At 34.0% G+C, this 18653-nt stretch overlaps 1 protein-coding gene and 1 long non-coding RNA gene across 2 annotated transcripts in view; one reads left to right on the forward strand and one right to left on the reverse strand.

Moving 5' to 3' along the window:
- Nucleotides 1-18653, forward strand: part of LOC106711855 (homeotic protein ultrabithorax) — a 110647-nt gene that overhangs the window by 35062 nt on the left and 56932 nt on the right. The gene's annotated exons all lie outside the window — the stretch shown is intronic.
- Nucleotides 15739-18635, reverse strand: LOC106711528. Its single transcript, XR_001357031.2, has 3 exons — nt 18478-18635; nt 17103-17324; nt 15739-16306 (listed from the first exon to the last, which is right to left on the reverse strand). It is a non-coding gene; the product is annotated as an uncharacterized LOC106711528 (long non-coding RNA).

Consider the following 18653-nt stretch of genomic DNA (forward strand, 5'->3'; position numbering starts at 1 on the left):
GTCGTGTACCCTCTGCTCCGTAGGCAATTACTGTCAAACGACGCACGCCTCTTTCCGGTAAACGTCCCAAATCACGACACGGGGGGAAAAATCAAACAGTAAATATCGGAAAGCAATCCGAGGTGATTCAGTTACGGTGAGTTAAGCTGTGGGCTTAACTTGTTCTGAGGTCTGCTGCCCATCGGTGACGTCACATTTATTTTTCATTTAATGCAATTTGGGAGCCCAAAAATATATGGTAAATTTCTTTTTAATCCGATAAACAGCAATGGGATTATGGTTAATATTAACTATTAAAATCTCGTGCTACCAGCAACCATGCATCTTTAAAACAAATATTTGACTACGATAGTAGGGTAGTAAGTGAATAACTTACAAGGCGTACAGATAAGCTATTTGTGATATTACATCTAATCTACTAGATCTATCAGGATTACCTTATATTGAATAAAATCTGTAAATTATTTAGTAATTAATCGAAAGAAGAATCTTAATCTAAATAGATCTTTACTCGCACCTGCCTGTTTGCACCTCTCAATTGGCATTTATTTTTAAATGTAATTAGTTCCCATCTCACTTTTTCAATCTTCATGCATTATCTAAATGAAACTCAATAAATAAATATAACTTTTATGGATATTCCAGACTACTATCAGATCAATTCAAAGTAAAAAATATATAACAGAAGCTACAAATGTTTCAATTTATTTACCGATGTTCATAATAGTTTTGAATACCAATGAAGTAGTAAGTTTCTGTTTTTTGTTCCGAATCCGATCTGAATGTAACATCTCACAACTTTCAATAAACATAATTTTATTTTAGCATGTTAAGATTTTGTCTTCTATATTCATTAAAGGAAATCTCTGATACAGGACCCGAGTGCGGGTTTATTCCCTCGATCAAGATAAGCCGTCACATTCGAGATATTTAAATCGATTTTCCCCAATTTTCCGCGGGCGGGCGCGAGTTAAACCTCCAGTCAATTTATCCAGTGTAGAGCGGGAACCCGGCGCTCCATTGTTCGCCAAATGAAGTACTCTCGGCTATACATCGGGACATTGCTAACGTCACCGGGAAATTCAAATCGAATGAATGTACGGGAAAGTTTTACTCGTCGACACTTCTACGAGTTTATTTGGCATCGTTGGCTTATTTAGTCACACGAATAAATCAGTGCTTGTCTCAATGGTAACACCGAATTGTCATTTTGCCAACTCTATGCCGCTCTTGATATCTATGCTTCAGATACGTAAATGCATTCGTGTATCGTCGGCGCCTCTGGCATGGGGAAGGCCTCATTAGTATATCTGGAAAAGCTCTCTTGTTTCACTCACAAATCTACGGTCGATCTAAATTCCTTATTTTCTTAATGTAATTTTCGTATCGGAGTTAATACTCTGCTATAGTAATTAAAATTTTCATTAAATAGCGTTATAAATCGACTCGTCTTAGACCCTCATGTATCCCTTAATTAAAGAGTTTCGCGTATTTCGCCCGACCGGAACCTATTTGTTAGGCTGCTATTTAAAACATTCTGCCGTCTGTTTACATAGATCAGATACGTTCAACAAAGGCTTTTGTAATTAAGAAAGATATTTTAAGTTGGCGGCAGCTTGACTTTATATACGCGAAATGAATTTACTGGATTAAGGGAGTTTGAGTTTTGTTGAGATGGAGTTTCATAATACAAAGCAATTTACAAAGTACAATTATTCCTACCAATTTTTCATCTACATACTTAAAGAGAATACAACAAACAATGTAAATAACACATTTGAGGTATTTTCCATGTGAAGATGTTGTTAGATTATCACGCACGGCAGTATTTCGAACGACTAACTAATAAATTTCCAAGTTCCAACCCCAATTTCGGACTGCATTATTTTCGCTTTCACAGACATCCGATACAATTAAAATCTTCTTTAATTAAGGGACGGATATGAATCATTTGCACGTGGCGCACTGAGTTTTCCACTTGTATACACATCCGCTACATTGTAAAAGGTTATAACTCTAGTGGCTGTCAAATAAAATGTAGTCGTATATACAAGCATTAAAGTTGTGTTTTGCTTCTCTTTGAATCGTAGGTTAAGGCGTAGTTGTACACTATTCTCCGGTATCTCTTTTCACTTTATCGCAGTGTCTACGTTATTTACTCGTACGTGAGGGATGCTCGCAATAAATAGGTGGGCACAAACATATTTGACATTTACAAATACCTCCCAAATTAGTTTCCGGGGTGTGACTGGCCTTTATTACAAGTTGTGTTTACTTATCTACTGCTATTGCTACCTGATGTTTGATTTTCTTAAATAAATAATTATCAAGGCTTTAAAACTAACCATAAAACTGTGATGAAAACTATCTTGAGACATTATTGATAAAAAACTGACAATAGATATAAATATCACAAAATTATCTCTTTAAGAAAGTGTTGGTCGCATTTCTTATTACGTTACGAAATAAAATTTTATTGGCAGGTAAAGATTTTTCCATTGAGTATATTTTTCTTTAATTTAAAGGTCAGTGGTCACGCGTTACAGCTGTATAAAAATACGTATTTAATTTTAGAATCAACCAAAATATTTTCTATTTTCATTGGCGTGCTGTGAGCGTTCGTGTAAATAAACCGTATGTGATGATACTTAGAGGTCATAATACATGTACAGTCGATATAATTTCTGATACAAAAAATGGATTATTTCGCAAACGAGGTGCGAGGTCCGCTCGCACTCCGTCGGGAGTTGTAATTCAAGTGACAAATATCGAAAGCCACAATTCATATTTGTGCTATCTGCGCGCCAGTGTCACCATCTGTGCGCCTCGCCGGGGACGCGCTATTGGTTCTCCATCAAGCGGCCATGTGATCTATTTTTGTTGGAAATAAAACACTGCTTTTTTACCATCGGGAAATGTTTTATAAGTATTTTAGGGTCGGTACGTGACATGCTATTTTAGGGAGATGCCGCACCATTATTAGGGTGATTTGGTTTAGTGTAAATCGAAAAACGCATTAGTAGTTCACCCTCTATAACTTTGTCTTTTCCCTAAATAAGAATATCTATATATAACATTATTTCACGTTACTTCCATAGATAAGAAATGTTATTAAAATTATAAAATTACAAAAAAAAAAATTGTATAACATCGCAATTTACATGGAGTTAATTAAGTTTGTATTATTGGGTCGTAACTTCAAATCTGTTGAAAATAGTGTTGTTGATACAACAGCTCGTGCATTATCGAGATCGAAAATTTCACGTGCTCATATAATTTTAAGCTCGTAAAGCTCAAACAATAATTCACTAGGAGCATTTGCGGAAAATGCATTTTATTGTTAAAACGTGAATTTTATTTATCGTCGACAGCCCGCGGTGGGCCGCGGGAGAGGGGGTGGAGGCGGTGGTTGATTTGCAGTGGCTGCGCATCGAACCCACCCTTTGCCATGGATTGTTTATTCTAAAGGTAATTTACCCGGTTCATTACGGGGAAATGCAACATTTACGTGTGTATTTTACGAATTAACAAGAGAATTATTTCTTTAAAAACGGCCCGTGACTTTTGGAGCAATTGAGTTATTTTATACTTTATGCACTAATTAATCTTATTTTTTATAGTCCCTATGCGTTAAAAGTGTGTTTTAACTTGTTTATATCTGTTTTACTCTTCACACATGTTTAAGTTAGTTTATAAAACTTTACTTAGGTATATGCTAGGATTATAAAGCTAACATTTTACGCCCAATTATTAAATAGCTCATTGAATATCGCGTTGGTAATATTTAATAGAGTGCGCATCGGCGGCGGTGCGCATAAGGCGGCCTCTGTTGCGATACCCATCGAGAGGCGTTCCCGCTACCGAGGATCCAGCGAACGCTTCGGCACAACGTCGATATATTTAATTATTCATCTTTTGCAATTACATTGCAGCTTCCAAACACCTAAATGGTCTTGTACTTAATCAATTATCGTACAAAATTGGCAATGTATTACATGCATTAAAAACGATATGGTTACGTTTGTATGTATTGGATTTGGATGTATTATTAACATGGAATTGTAACTTACGATTTAATATTAATTTTGCTGGTTCATTTTAAAGTTATTAATAGAATTATATCTTATACAAAGACAAGTCAAAATGCATGTAATGATAATGTGTTTTATAAACACATATCGGTTACTACTAAACAACCCACCTAAAATAAGAATCGTTTTAAATTTCCAATCTGCCTTTTGTGTCGTAAATAGAGACGTCTAAAAAGAAAGCGATATAGCGACTCTTTTAAAAGCCATTTAGCTCCAATCCCTAGATAGCGTCTACCGCAATCCGTGCGTCCGTACATTTTTTCCCGCTGAAAAGCCAATTTGAAATGAATCACTGTAACAGTGGCGAGCATCTGTGCTAATTTACCTACGGGCGGACAGTCTAATGCCGTCCGCTCGCTCGTAAATATCGAATCGCGACCGAGCGCCGAATATCGAAAGCCGGTATTAGTCGGATACAGCTAATACACACGGGGGCACGTTAGATAAATTATCGCATGTTCATTTAGGCCCCGATGTTTAATCTATCTGTACCGATACAATAATACTATGCTTTCCATTTGAAGTGGTATCGATACGAGTACTCGATAGGGTTGCTCTTATACAAGCAGTATACAAAAATCGATTAATTCCACAATTGTAAAATTATCACTCGCCTATTGCACTTCTATGAATCGTGGTGAGGGCAGCCAATTCCATCAGATTCTATTGTATGTTCCATTGACATGTTTGGACGTTGTACAGACTACAAAATCGATGTAACGTCGCCAACGTTGTTTACGTGTGTGTCTGTGTAGGTATATGAACTACATTGCACATCGCTCTGTCGCCCATGTGTGCGTGTGATTTCTGACTTTATTGCTATTATATATCTATACTTGATTCTGCTTTAAAACTGAACAATTATTTTTATGTGTAAAAGGTTAACGTTAATTTACTTATATATATTTATTAATATAATTAATTTCCTTTGTTACAGGTATGTCTGAAAACATTAAATTTAAACTACTAGATAAAATCTTAATGTAAGTATTACTTTTGCTTTTTAAAAATGACACGCTATATAACAAAAGGGTGTTATCAAAAAACCTTTGATATGCAATATTGGGGGCAATGCATCAAACTAGCTATCTAAGTTAAACGCGATTTGAAGTATGAAGGCTCTTAAGGCACATCTACCCCCCAAAAAGTGTAGGTGGGGCCCCGGGGGGGAGGGGTTGCCTTATCTCGGAACTGCAGGCACTCCGCCCGTTTACCTTAAGATCTTTAATATTAAATAATATACTACAGTTAAAGCCGTCTTAAATTTACTCTTTGACTATGATTTATTGCTGTGATATTTCACTGAATTACAAAATATCCTCATTTGGAATTTAAGTTTTATTATTTCATAAATGTTTTTCACATCTGGGTTTTATCTAATTTTAGGAAAGAATTTATGACGTTGGCTTACTTAAATATATAATTGATTAAAGCTTTTTAGATTTCAGAAAATTATGACAAAAATTAAGAAAATAGTAAAAGGCTTGCACAGCAAACATCTTGTATACCCTTGCAAGTCGTATATCGGAGCGGGTAGCAACCCGGCTAGTTGTATGTATGTTTATTGCAGACTTCATTTAAAGTCCTTGTCTGAATATCCGCGTGCCGGCATGCGACCTGCGTGCGCGGGGAATGAAGAGTTTAAATAATTTAGTCGTACAGCCGGGTGCTCTATGCACGCGTGCATCACTCTGAACACGTTAACTTGTTCTTTCAATTAAATCAACACAACCTAAAATGGCTTAAAGGCATGAGCATCCGTATCACGTTACAAGAATGCATTGGATTGATTACGAATTATTTTAAATATAATATCGATTGAATTATAATTTCAAAATTTAATTCCTTGAACTATGTATTAATTACACGCAAGTAAGATATTTCCTTTTCCTCGTTATTAGCCTTCATTTAAATTGTATTTACTAATTAGATGATTTGTTATCATACATAGAAAGTCAAACACAATAAATTAGATTTTCGCACCCGTCCATTTCCATTTGACTTCGCGCTAATGATACTAATTACAATTGTTTTAGTATAACTAACTATAGTACTTATGTTATGTTTGTTTGAAACGTAAACTCAATAAATTATTATCAATTATTGTAAATGTAAATGTAGAAAGGTATATTTCGTCCGATTTCTCCGTCGATCAAATGAGTGGTTATCTACATGTAGGAGCTGAGAGTGCCGCGTAAAGTTTGTTCGCATAACAACACTATTACCGGTATTATTTTGTAGTCCGTAGGGTCGCCATAAACTAGGCAGGGCTTGCGGTGACGGCGCGTGGGCGACTTGATCTACAATGGGGCAGCCATGTTGTTTCTAATGACTCAATGCTATACTTCGTTATCTACACTTTGAGACTACTTTTTAATTTTTTAACAAACAAAGGCTTGTCACCAGTAATTAAATAATCAATAACCATATTGCAAAGGTAAAGTTTAGCCCATCTGACGATAGGAAGCTTATCTTACATCTAGTGAAAACTAGATTAATAAAACCTGATTCCCATTCTTTATTGAAATAAATTCCATACTGCGTGTTCTCAGCATCATCAATGTTTAACAAATTGATAATTTTTACAACAAAAGGTGCATACTGCCATAAACAAAATAACTAGCATCACAAATATGTTTTAGTACAATTTAATATGTTAGTAGTAAGTTCAAAAAAATAAATAGAAGTAAGTCGATATCATGCGTACGGGAGCAAATTAGAAGCTATTCCATCGTAGTGTCGCATATTATGAAAATTAATATTTACGGGCCGCACAATGAAGTGAGTTAACCGCATCGCTTGCTCCAAGTAGCTACCTCCCCAACGTATATGACAAATAACTTACCAAGATAGAGGGGAATCTGGCTTAATTTAACTAATGGACTAATACGATGTTACATCATTTAATATGATTTTAGTAAGTAGGTTACATGTTGGCGAATAAACATAAATAAATAATATATTCTAAAAAGAAACACAACTTCCCAAACAATTGAATGCTTACCTACATACGTGTCTAACCTGAAAAAAATATAGTTTTTTTGTTTTATTAGTAACTACTTACATTCGGAAAATGCTAAAGTACAAGTACCCCATCCGCCGTTGATTATAACATATTAATACTTGGAACAAGTACAGTAACGAACAATTTATTAGTTTATCACTTAATATTGAATTACAAAAGTATGGAACGCATTTATGAGTGTAGTCAACATTATGAGTGATTCGAGTAGCAATGTACTGGCCATTATCCGTGAACTGATTATTGAGAGGGATACATTCTCAAGTGGCCGCCACGCTGGCATGCAGTATGGGTTACATTAACATCATAGATTAAGTAGATACCAAGTTCCAAATTCACCTTTGTACTATAGATAATTGTTTCAAGCAATATCAGCGATTCAATTTTAAATTTGGAGATTAAGAATTCTTCTGTTGTAATAGATTTAAAAATTGTAAATTGCCTGTGTACTTTAAATCTTTTATCTTTTAGTTCCTGATAAAGTAATAACTGCATCGATCAAGTACGATATGAAACGAAACGAAAACTTTATGAAATGCAAACGAATTAATAAATTACTATAAAGAAAAATCTAATTTAAACGAACATACTAGATTCAAAGGTGTGATAGCATAGAAATAGTTGCATTATTATAAAAAGGTCAAGCGTATATAAGGTCCATATTACACATTTAGCTATTTACAATGCTATCGTTTCTAAATATGCACTTAAGCCTCCGATACCACTGGCTAACAGAATACACTTGTTGCTAATTAAACTCAAGTGGCCACCAATGCTTTTATTTGCAAATGACGTCTGCATTCTCAATTAAACATCAAACGGTTCTCATCTCATGTTTGCGTTTGAATGCAAAATATAGATATCAACTAACGTTCTGTTTGTATTATGCGAATAGAATAACTATTTTTTAATTATTAACCACGGCATAAAAGCTGTGCAAAATTTTACCATATTTTTTTATATCTTATTATAATTGTAAAAACAATTTTTATTCTAAATAAACAATTTTGGTATAACGTCTGATCTTATTTAGTATAAATTTGACATGGCTGTACATTTTAATGGTATTATAGAGCAATAAACAAGAGTTCGTATTGTACGCATCGGTCGGGCGCGGGCGGGCGGCGGGCGAGGGTGGCGCCACCCCCTGCAAAATTATGTACGACGATCTGGGACTAATATATCACGGGGAGGACGTGCCAGACTAAGGAGACGGCGTATTATGGGGTGGGCCGGTGGAATACTTAAGAACCTCGGTGTCACCCCATTAAAACACACATCCCGAATTTTTCGTAAGACATTTTAATTTTGTGACACTTCCCAACGCTTGGTATACGGCAATGAACATTACCTACGTAATTATATTTTAAAGTGTTTAATTTTTCACTATCATTCTAAAACACTTAGACAACGCACATAGACAAGTAAAAAATGTAGTCAAGGTCACATTGAATTAAAGAAGATCAGAAAACGATTTTAAAATGTTTATCATTTTTTTACTACCATTATAACAATTAAAGCTTTTCTATGTACAGTATTGTGACATAGATATTTATATGCCCTAAATAAATTATATCCATGTTTTCAATTCTAACCTCCTTCACCACACAAGTCAGATTATGTTATAGGCATAATCTTATGTGTATTATCAAAGAGCTTCCATGACCATGTTGTCGCAATAAAATCTAATACATCCATCTGTTTATTTCTCGTTTCAGCCTACGCACAGAGATCATGACGAATAAATATTTCAACGCGAATATGATATTGCCGATGCAAGCAAAGCGGTTGCAAGCGGACGATATTACAACGAAACGAGGCGTGAAACACACGTCGCTCGCGACGCATCCGGAATCATAATTCCAAAATAACTTCCATCCGTTGCCCACTGCTCCCCTCCACTCCGCACCGCCCGCCCTTTTTTTGGATAAAGTGGAATCCCCGTCCCACCGTTAATTCCCAAGATAGACATAATTTGGAATTGGATCCATCTATCCCATGCCTACGAACAAAAATAAGCTAGCGCGCCGTACGCCGCCGGATTTATGTGCGCGAAACAAAAGTTTCGCGTTGTCGGTGGCTTGTATAACGCTTTTATTACGTGAACGCGTCTTAATTATTCATAAAAAAGTTTTACACAACGTTAACTAAAATATTTTTTCTCAGAGTAGTCTTATGAATGAAGCGGTCGCTCGTAAACCGACAAAAAGGCTTAAAGCTCTCTAAACATCAAGCGATTTACTTTACGAGCGATCCTTACGTTTACAGGTCATAAAATGACTCGTAAACATGGGCTCGTCCATTCACAAAACACTCCACTTTATATTTACTTACCGTTTTAAATGCAAATACGATTATATCATGCGCTCTTGTGACTTGTGCGGTTGTAAAAATATTTCGGAATAATTTTCAACCTTATTCCCATGCATTTTTTTTTTCAGAAGATGCTTTGAAAACAAATTTAATTTTTGAAAATAACAGGGAGGGACTGTTGTTAGAAGATAAAGAATATGTGTTTTTTTATTTCACCTTTGACACTTTAATCCAATTTGTTTTCTTGTATACTGCCCATGGGAAAGGGGAACAATTTTTCTCTTTAATAATTATTGTTTTGAATTTAATGTTTTCCTTTAAAATTTGTCATAGTCCCTTGACAGTTTCGTCCTTAATAATTACCTTTAGGATATTTTGAACTTTAATCAAAACTTTGTTTTAACTATTGCTGGTAATAATTAATTGACTGTATAATACTAATGAAATTTATAATAAGTTTAACCTTCAGTATCGTCCACAGAATTCAACTAAGCAATTCTTTTTATAGCCCACAAAGAAAATTGGCTCATTAATCTTAAAGATAAATGCAGACAGTATTAGGCCCTTCTTATCAGTTTGCGGAACAAATGGAATATATTGGTTCATCCACTTAAGCATATTTTTGTATGGCAAATAGTTTTTATATACCTAATTTTTTTTATTCATAGTATTTGTTTTCTACATTAAAAAACCTTTTTTAATAATTAATTGCTAGAATTCATTAATCGCTTTTTGCATTATTTGTATTATTACATTTATAAAGACATAGTAATATTGATGGGTTGCTTTTGTCGGTAAACATAAAAAATGTTCAAAGTTCGACAAGAAATTTACGATCTTAAAAGTGTCATAGTGTAGGTATATTTCCTATGCTGAGGTTTAGGTGTTTTTTATAAGATGTAGTATGTAATGGAATTTAATGAATAGATAACGATGTAGCTTTCATGGTGATTTCCCATCAAGGGTCGGAGGTTAATTGGTAAGACGGAAACTAACACGTAATATAAATTAACGTTCCACCTGAAACACAAGCAATGGTAATTTATTTAATTTAAATTCGTATTTTATAGATATTAGTGAGATCAGTAAATTTTTTTTGTCTGTCAGACACAGCTTTTTGTTTAATTTTAAGATTTGTAGATTGTCTCAAAAAATGGCAATCCTTGCGCTTTCCTGAATGCTTATTAATTTTCTTAAGGGCCAGAAAGCTTGCTCAATCCTTTCAATTACGTTGACATTTTTCGACAGCAAAAATACCCCTTAAATAATAAATAAAGACCATTCAACAAGAACATAATAAACAGAACAATAACATTTCTTGTTACTCCGCTGCGAAAATTGCCGGTCAATTGGACCTTCCGGACAGCAGATTCATTCGACATGCATCGAGATCTCGATCGTTTCGATCATTTTGGTTGTTTATTCGAAATTTATTCCAACGGGGACATACGAATGAGTAGTGGCCTAGTGAGGCGATAAATCCTGTCGATGTCTCGGCGTGTCGCGAGTCGGGTTAAAAGCTCGATAACCGAGACGGCACACACCTACCCGCGCCAACAATAACCTCCTCGCTTTGTTTTATTTCCGACGGTCCGCTACGGCCGGACAGGTATCCACCGAGTATTTTATGCATAAAAATATCGATATATAATTGCTTCATTACGTCCCTATGTTGGAGAGTAAAATATGTGGGAGTCAGACACAGGTGGTTTCTTTCTTAGTCTAACGAATATTGTTCAATTAAGAATTTTATCTTATTAATTAAGACTTGATTTTATCGTTTACTTTTTGCGGTTGCCGAATAATAAAATTGAAAATCAATTTTAAATATTAAGTCGAACTGAGAGAAGCATTCAATAAATTGTTTTATGCTTGTATCCCGTTTACTTAAAACGAATTTATTTATTAAATACAACATTGTAGAAATTAAACAACATTGTTGAAACGTTACGAACGATAAGGCTTACATATTTAGCAAGTTACTTTAGAATGTATTTAGTTTTATCTCTTCGTTGATTAGAGTTGAAAAGAGCCGTGATAGGGATTTATTAACACCCTGTACTCGAGGCGAGACGAGGTGAGGCAAGGTACAGAGCAGGGCAGTCGAGTTGTGCGTCTGTCGGGTCTCGCGGTGTCGCTATCGTTGTATCGCCGGTGCCACGCCGTTTGCTTTATGGTGCCAGCTTCGGTGTAATATTTCATGAGGATCGCACGCCATGATTCATTCCAAGGCGTTTTTAAGTTTCCGAACGCGCCTTTAATGAAGGTGGGAAGGGAGATAATAGAATCCAAAAATGGAAACATCTTGTTAATTTATTTGTTTGCAATTAAGAAACGAAACTTTATCGGAATTTCATCTAAATTATTTTTATCATACTCATATTACTAATTTCCTTTTAATACCGAGCCGAGTTTTACATTGACCGGTTTAAACGTTTGCTCTGTACCACATGTCACATTTAATTGGTTGAACTCGTGAGCGATGTGTTACTTATTTTTTGTTTTTTCTCTCTACAATCGCATTACTCTGCGTCTCCCGGGAGACACGTAAATCGTGAGCATAGACGCCGTGGAAATAAGCAGTGATGTGACGTATGAATACACGAACATGTTTTGTATTATTAAAATTCAAATTTCGTATAGAATCCCTAACAGCTTTGTGCGAATGTGTTTCAATTACGTAAACAAACCGATTCGAATAAATTTTAGAATTGGATCGTATATTTTTTGAAATTGAAATACGATTGTTTGTTCCGTTGATATTGTACGATTTAAATAAAGCTTTATTGACAAAAAAAGTTCGCGTTATCTGTTTAAAATGGTAAAGAACCAGATAAAAATCTGTTTATTGTTAACGTGAGAACTTTTACATAATTCATGAACATTTAAGCGTTCAAACAAGTGACAATATGTTTAACACAATATTGCTGGTAACATTTTGCTGTCGTGCTTTTTTATTTCAAGTAACGGATTTCTTTGTTATTGTTATGCACAAACATCAACTGATCTTAGGTTTGGTGCTTCTGTTTTCGACTCAATTAAAAACGCTTTTACTCGAATTGTTGTTTTAAAAATGCTAAGACTTTATTGTTAATTTGATATTGAATTAAGTACAACTTATAAGATATTTCATCGACATATGCGAAGTAAAAGCTTAAACGTTTTCTCAAAAGTTTTTCAATTCAACATAAAAAGTGTAAAGCATTAAAAAGGCATCCATTTTATATGTTCGCACATCTATTTTTTTATCTCCCGCTAAGTTTTCCTATCTGCAAGCGAAGTTGTTAATAAAATAAAAATGCACCGGCATAAGCTGCAGTAAATAGTCGCGCTCACAACTTGCGAGCTAAGCCAAAAAACTGCAACTGCCTCTTAATAAATTATACATGCATCTATTTATAGGCAACCTCATTAAACACATTTCTTTATCTTTCAGTTTATTCTTCGCCATCATTGTATTTAATATTTTATCGTTTTACAATTCGTTGATAACATGTTGTTTTCAATTATTACATTACATTAGTATCAAGAAAAAATTTCGATTCATATACTATACTTTACATGCTTGCTTTATCCGCAATCCGTTTATCCACAAGGAAACAAGAGATTTGTTTTATAAAGACAGCATACCACTGTCAGCACATTCGACCTTATCGTCGCATGTGTGACCTCATCACCTATGACTGATTTGCACTTCGATAGCAACACCACATTACTTAGACCTCTATCTTCAGCTCTATTCATAGTGGATATCGAACTTGAAAGTTGTTACCGCTCGAAGATCAAATTACTTCGGTTAAGTCCTTATCGCGCTTTGTAGGATTTGTGACTGATCGCTTGCATCTGTCATAATTAATTACTGCCTGACGTATACATGTCGATAATTAAATATTATGGTATATAACCTTTCATAATGGTACAGAGAATACTAATCATTTCAGCGTATATGTCCATATTAATTAGCGCTGTATTAATACTGGAAAAACATTGCGTTTTAGGTTTTAAAATATGGTAACATACCTTCCAAAGTCTCTAAAATCCGATCGCAGTTTGATAATAAAATTTCTAATTTAAATTCAACTGCATGAACTTAGAAGTTATCTCCTCTGATCCGTCACGCTTCCCGACAATAAATCTCCGTGGATCTCCTCCCTTCTGTATAAATAAGGTGAATCTTGTTAAAACTCGCGGCGTAAAAAGTGCTCCCGCATTTTCCGCTATTTTTAAACCGAAACGTTCCCCTTAAGGAGGCTTCCGGTATCGTAAAATATGTAGATATGCATTCACCTGGCCCACCGGCAAATTTAGAGCATCAATTTATCCCAACAAAAACATTGTAAATACGGGCCACTTCTTCGAAAGCGCCTCGAATAAATTTGTGAGGTTCCGTGCCTCCGCATAATAGGTGTAAACGTTAACGCTGTGTACAAAGGTTCAATAAACGATCCGCTATCTTGTAATTTAGATTAAGGTTTATTCCATTACATTACTATGTAACACTTGTACATAATACTTTTATTATATGTATGTAGATAAATAACTCACGAGATAAAGGGATTTATAATTGTTTACTTATGGTAAATACGTAAACATTGAAACATTATAACGCGTATTTAAATTGCTTATAGATAAATAATATGGATCATTTTGACCTAAAGGTACTTGTTGAATCCGGCCTGCTTAGCGATTATATAGTAAAATCGATGTCAACAGTTTAAAGTAGTAAAAAAGAAGAAAGCTTTATAAACCTGACAAACATTACTATTCCATTTTTTAAATAGGTTTAGTTGTTTAGGAATGCAAATAAGCATTGTTAAATGTACGTTCCATCAATATTGCTAATTCAGTATCAAATAAATCGCTAACACATTGTAATTCATAAATAAATAATTGATTCGGGAATCGTCAAACTAATAAATATAATTGTCCACAATACAGTAACGACTACAATGAAATGTTGCAACGGCCCGCATACTGACACATTCAATGCGTCCTGGCATCCGACATTCAATTTAAAATAGACGTTACAATTATCTCATTACTCATTAATTACTCAACGTGAACATGAAGTATCTAGGAGCGTGCCTTTATTATCGTTTTGCGCATTGATATACGATCAAAACATTAACGAGTACCAACATTTGCATAGACTAATGTACTCTACCTTCACTTTAATAATTGAATTGTACATGCCCATACTATTAACAAAGTCTGTTGGTTAGACAAATAAACGTTAAAACCACTTCCATTTGATAAGTAGTATTCTTATATGCGTAATAATTTAAACTATATACATTAAGCATGTATTGGGAATTTTCATTCATTAATTAATTTATGACATTTATCTACAATTATGTGCATTATTACTTTCTGTTATGTCTTTTAAATTCTATAAATGAAATAGAAGCATAAGTAATAAATAATAAAAATGTATACGTACCATTGTTACATTTACATACGACATTAATAGTCTACAACAAGGTGTGGATTCGCACAGATTTAGTGTACCTATATCTCTTGCTATAAATTACAAAGCTCAGCTCCGAATTCTAACTGCCCGAACCTAATACAAATTATAAGGTTCTTCTAAATAAAACCGCGATTGTAAACGTAAAATATTGTAAACTTGACATTATTTTTACATCTATGTTACATTTGACGTCTATTAATTTATTATTTTTTCCTTATAAATTATTATATTATTAAATTATGTAAAAAAATAAAAATAGTGAAATTTAAAAGAATATGTTGATAATTTTAAGAGTTGTTTGCAAAGAATTTATTAAAATGTAAAGTGACTCAGAGTCATCAATCAATCTTCCAATCGATTCTATTCCGGCGCGCATTACTCGCTAGTCCAATATATCCATGCATTTAACTCATCACTTCATCTAAAATCAACATTATCTCATTCACGCTGTACGTAACTCTGTAACGCAGGTGTTAAAAGCATATTACGCCTAACAAACAGGCGTTAAGCTTTAGGATTCGGTGGACTATAGCCCGGTTAAAATGGCCGAAGATTACCCGCTCAGCGGACTTGTAGCTAAAATTAATGTTACATCTCAAACTTTGCGACTTTATACCGCTGTAATTATATCTTTTAAGTTTGTTATAGTATTACGTACCTACTTTATTTTCTTTTCTTTATCTCCCACTTATTTAATTCCTTTCGTAAAAACACCATTCATTTTGTTAAGAATTAAAAGCGTTAATTGTGGATTAAATGATACATACGAAAAAATATAAATTATAAATTACAATAAAATCCAGTCCATTTGTTTTCAAATGAATTTAATATGAATGCAGGAGACAATACTATATCAAACAAACGACATCTATAATTACCGTGTGGTACGACACATAAATAACTGCGCTTTACGCCTTCAGCAAGTCTATGAGCGTGCTCTCGTTATAGGCGTGCCAAGTTTTTCTCAGAAGCTAATCAATAATGTGTAGACATATTGAAAAGCGTGCAAGCGCTAACGGCGCGCACACACGCCACCTTTAATTTCGTTATCACGAACGCAAGTGTGCACTTATTCAAAGAGCATTTACTTTGTATTTATATCACTCACGCAATCGCTTTGCCCAGCTTCTATACAGCTTATTAACTCCTTATTTTCTCAGCTGGCGAGCGGCGAAACTTCGAGACGTTTATACGACTTCATCGAACGCCGACCGACCGCCGAGCGCCGAGATTACCTTGTTTATCCTTTGATAATGTTTGCGAAAGTTTGTCAATTTCGGTGACGTACCGCTCGGTCCGTTTAGCGTTTTCGTTAATTCTGCGTACGCCCGGCCCACACGAATTTGCATTTTGCACGCGTGATAAGTGGTCCGGATTACATGGGATTCCGACCAACAGCCTCTGTTTGTTCTGAAATAAAGGGCTGTTAAACTTTTTTCATGGTAATTTGGGTCACCTTCAGAAGTAATGATCATTGTAAATTTGTTTAAGTAGGCTTAGCCTACCGGTCGTTTGTTTAAATTAGAGGGAACAGGCGTCTATTTTTTTTCTAAGCTTAATGCGCCCTGAAAATTATGAATGGTGTGGTGCAAATAAGATTGAATGAGTTGTTCAGTTATAAAACTGGCCGGAAGTAGAGAATATTTTTCCATAGTGAGATTAATGCAAGCCGCCACCAACCGCTACGAACGCAGCCAGGCTGACTTCCAAAATTTCCACACTAAATCACTCCTTTCGTTTCGCTTCTTTTGCCGGAGGAAGACTTGGCAGCGTATTTTATCTCTGTAATTCTAGCTATGTACTACCAGTAAATAGTTAACAACGGTAAATACGACTAAATTTAGAATCTAGTATATTCAAATCGTTTTGTTAGTTAATCAGCTTATTCAGCTTACTAATCAATGTCTGTCAAGACTCAACAACCTCTGACAATGTCTTCGACCTCCATAAGTTGTGCTTTTATTTGATTTTGAAAATGAAGTAATAAATAAAGCATAATTCATATTCAGTTTTTTTTTTATAATTCTAAACTAACTACGTATAGTCCAATAAAACCTTTTAAAACTAACCTTAAATTACTTAAGCGTAGTTATCACAAAATGCGGATTAAAATTGTTTAAAGTTATAGTTTTGGATGCCGAAAAAATTCACGCAACAACACTGAATCGTAAACAGGCAATAAACAAAACAGGAAAAACCTCAATACCTTGTAAAATCCCCGTAGCAAAAAATCGCATTGGGCGATACAGTTTTTCTATGCAGATGCGGCCATACATCAGTGTCCTATTTAGGATTCAAAATGGTACAGCGCAAGTTCAACTTTAACAATATCGCACTGCCAACTTGCTAGTTTTATCTGCGCTTTGACTTCAGACGTATCTGAGAAATATCCACCGGTCGACTTCAGCCAACAAAGAATTTTTTTTGCCTGGAAAATTATTTCAAATTTCTTGAACATAATATAATTATTTATTTATGAATTTGAATAAATTAATTTAGTAATCCGTACACACATTAGATATAACTACTATAGCCAAACAAAATTTTAAATATTGTTTTTAAGACAACCTGGCAACTATAACATAGGATGAATAAATCCATGAAATAAAGACATACGTGAAATTATGTTTTTCATTATTATGCTATAAAGGTATTCGTTGGAACTTTATGTAATTCAACTTATATATTAACAAACTGTACTAAATTTTTTACAATTAAAATAAAATAGTAATTTGGCCATTTCAATTGAAACTAAAATAAACTTCTTAATATTTTGTACCTTTGAAGTTATCATAAATCATTTAAAAATTGTCTATTAATTTTAATATATTATTATCATAAAAAAATAAAATCTCTCACATTGAGCTACGCATGCGCGGCTCATTCCGTCGGCCATTATTGTTTGACCAGCCGACGGAAGCTTAGCAGAATTAAAACTGTAAATTATTTATTATGTTTCAGTTTAAAATGTTCAAATGGAGTTGATGCAAAAAGATGCATAACATTAGACTCTTATTATATACTATTCCCAAAAAACATTAAAATAAGCAATGAAGAATCAGAATTGAATATCAGATGTTTACTATAGGATTCCTATTGCAGATCATTTTCTTTTAGACTTATTCAATTTGTTTTTCAACGGTCACTATCAAACAATTTGCAATATTTATTTTTATTTTATCTCTCATTAGTTACTTAAGAGAGATTTTAGTATACCTACTGTATTAAAAATATCACATAAAAAGATGATCAAATTGACTTTATTTAAATTAGGCGAAATATAAGTAAATACCCAATGCTAATAATATCCATCATAAACCAGGTAAATCGAGACAAAAACAAAATAAATACATTACTATTTTATGAATAGGTTAAGTGTATACTAAGCTTTTCTTTTGATTTATCTCATTGCTAATTGTCAAATAATGCAATCTAATCTCACTTAGTTACAATATTAATTAATAAATATATAAAATTGATTGAAATATAAACTAAAATCAAATAAAAACACAAACAAAGCAATGTATCAACTGAACTTAGCTTGACGTGGCTTGTGGTTGGCGTCAATATGAAATTCTCACCTTTGCTTTTAAAATTGTAATGCATGCCGCATTTTTCATTAAACAGAATTTAGGCACAAGTTAAAGACACATATTAAACACAAAACAATACGCAAAAACATTGAAAATCTTCAATAAATACACGAAACCAATACGAAAACATGCAGTTGCTTAGTTCACATTCGTTTAGACAGGGG

This window comes from Papilio machaon, chromosome 9, assembly GCF_912999745.1.
Source record: "Papilio machaon chromosome 9, ilPapMach1.1, whole genome shotgun sequence".
Lineage (NCBI taxonomy): Eukaryota > Metazoa > Arthropoda > Insecta > Lepidoptera > Papilionidae > Papilio > Papilio machaon.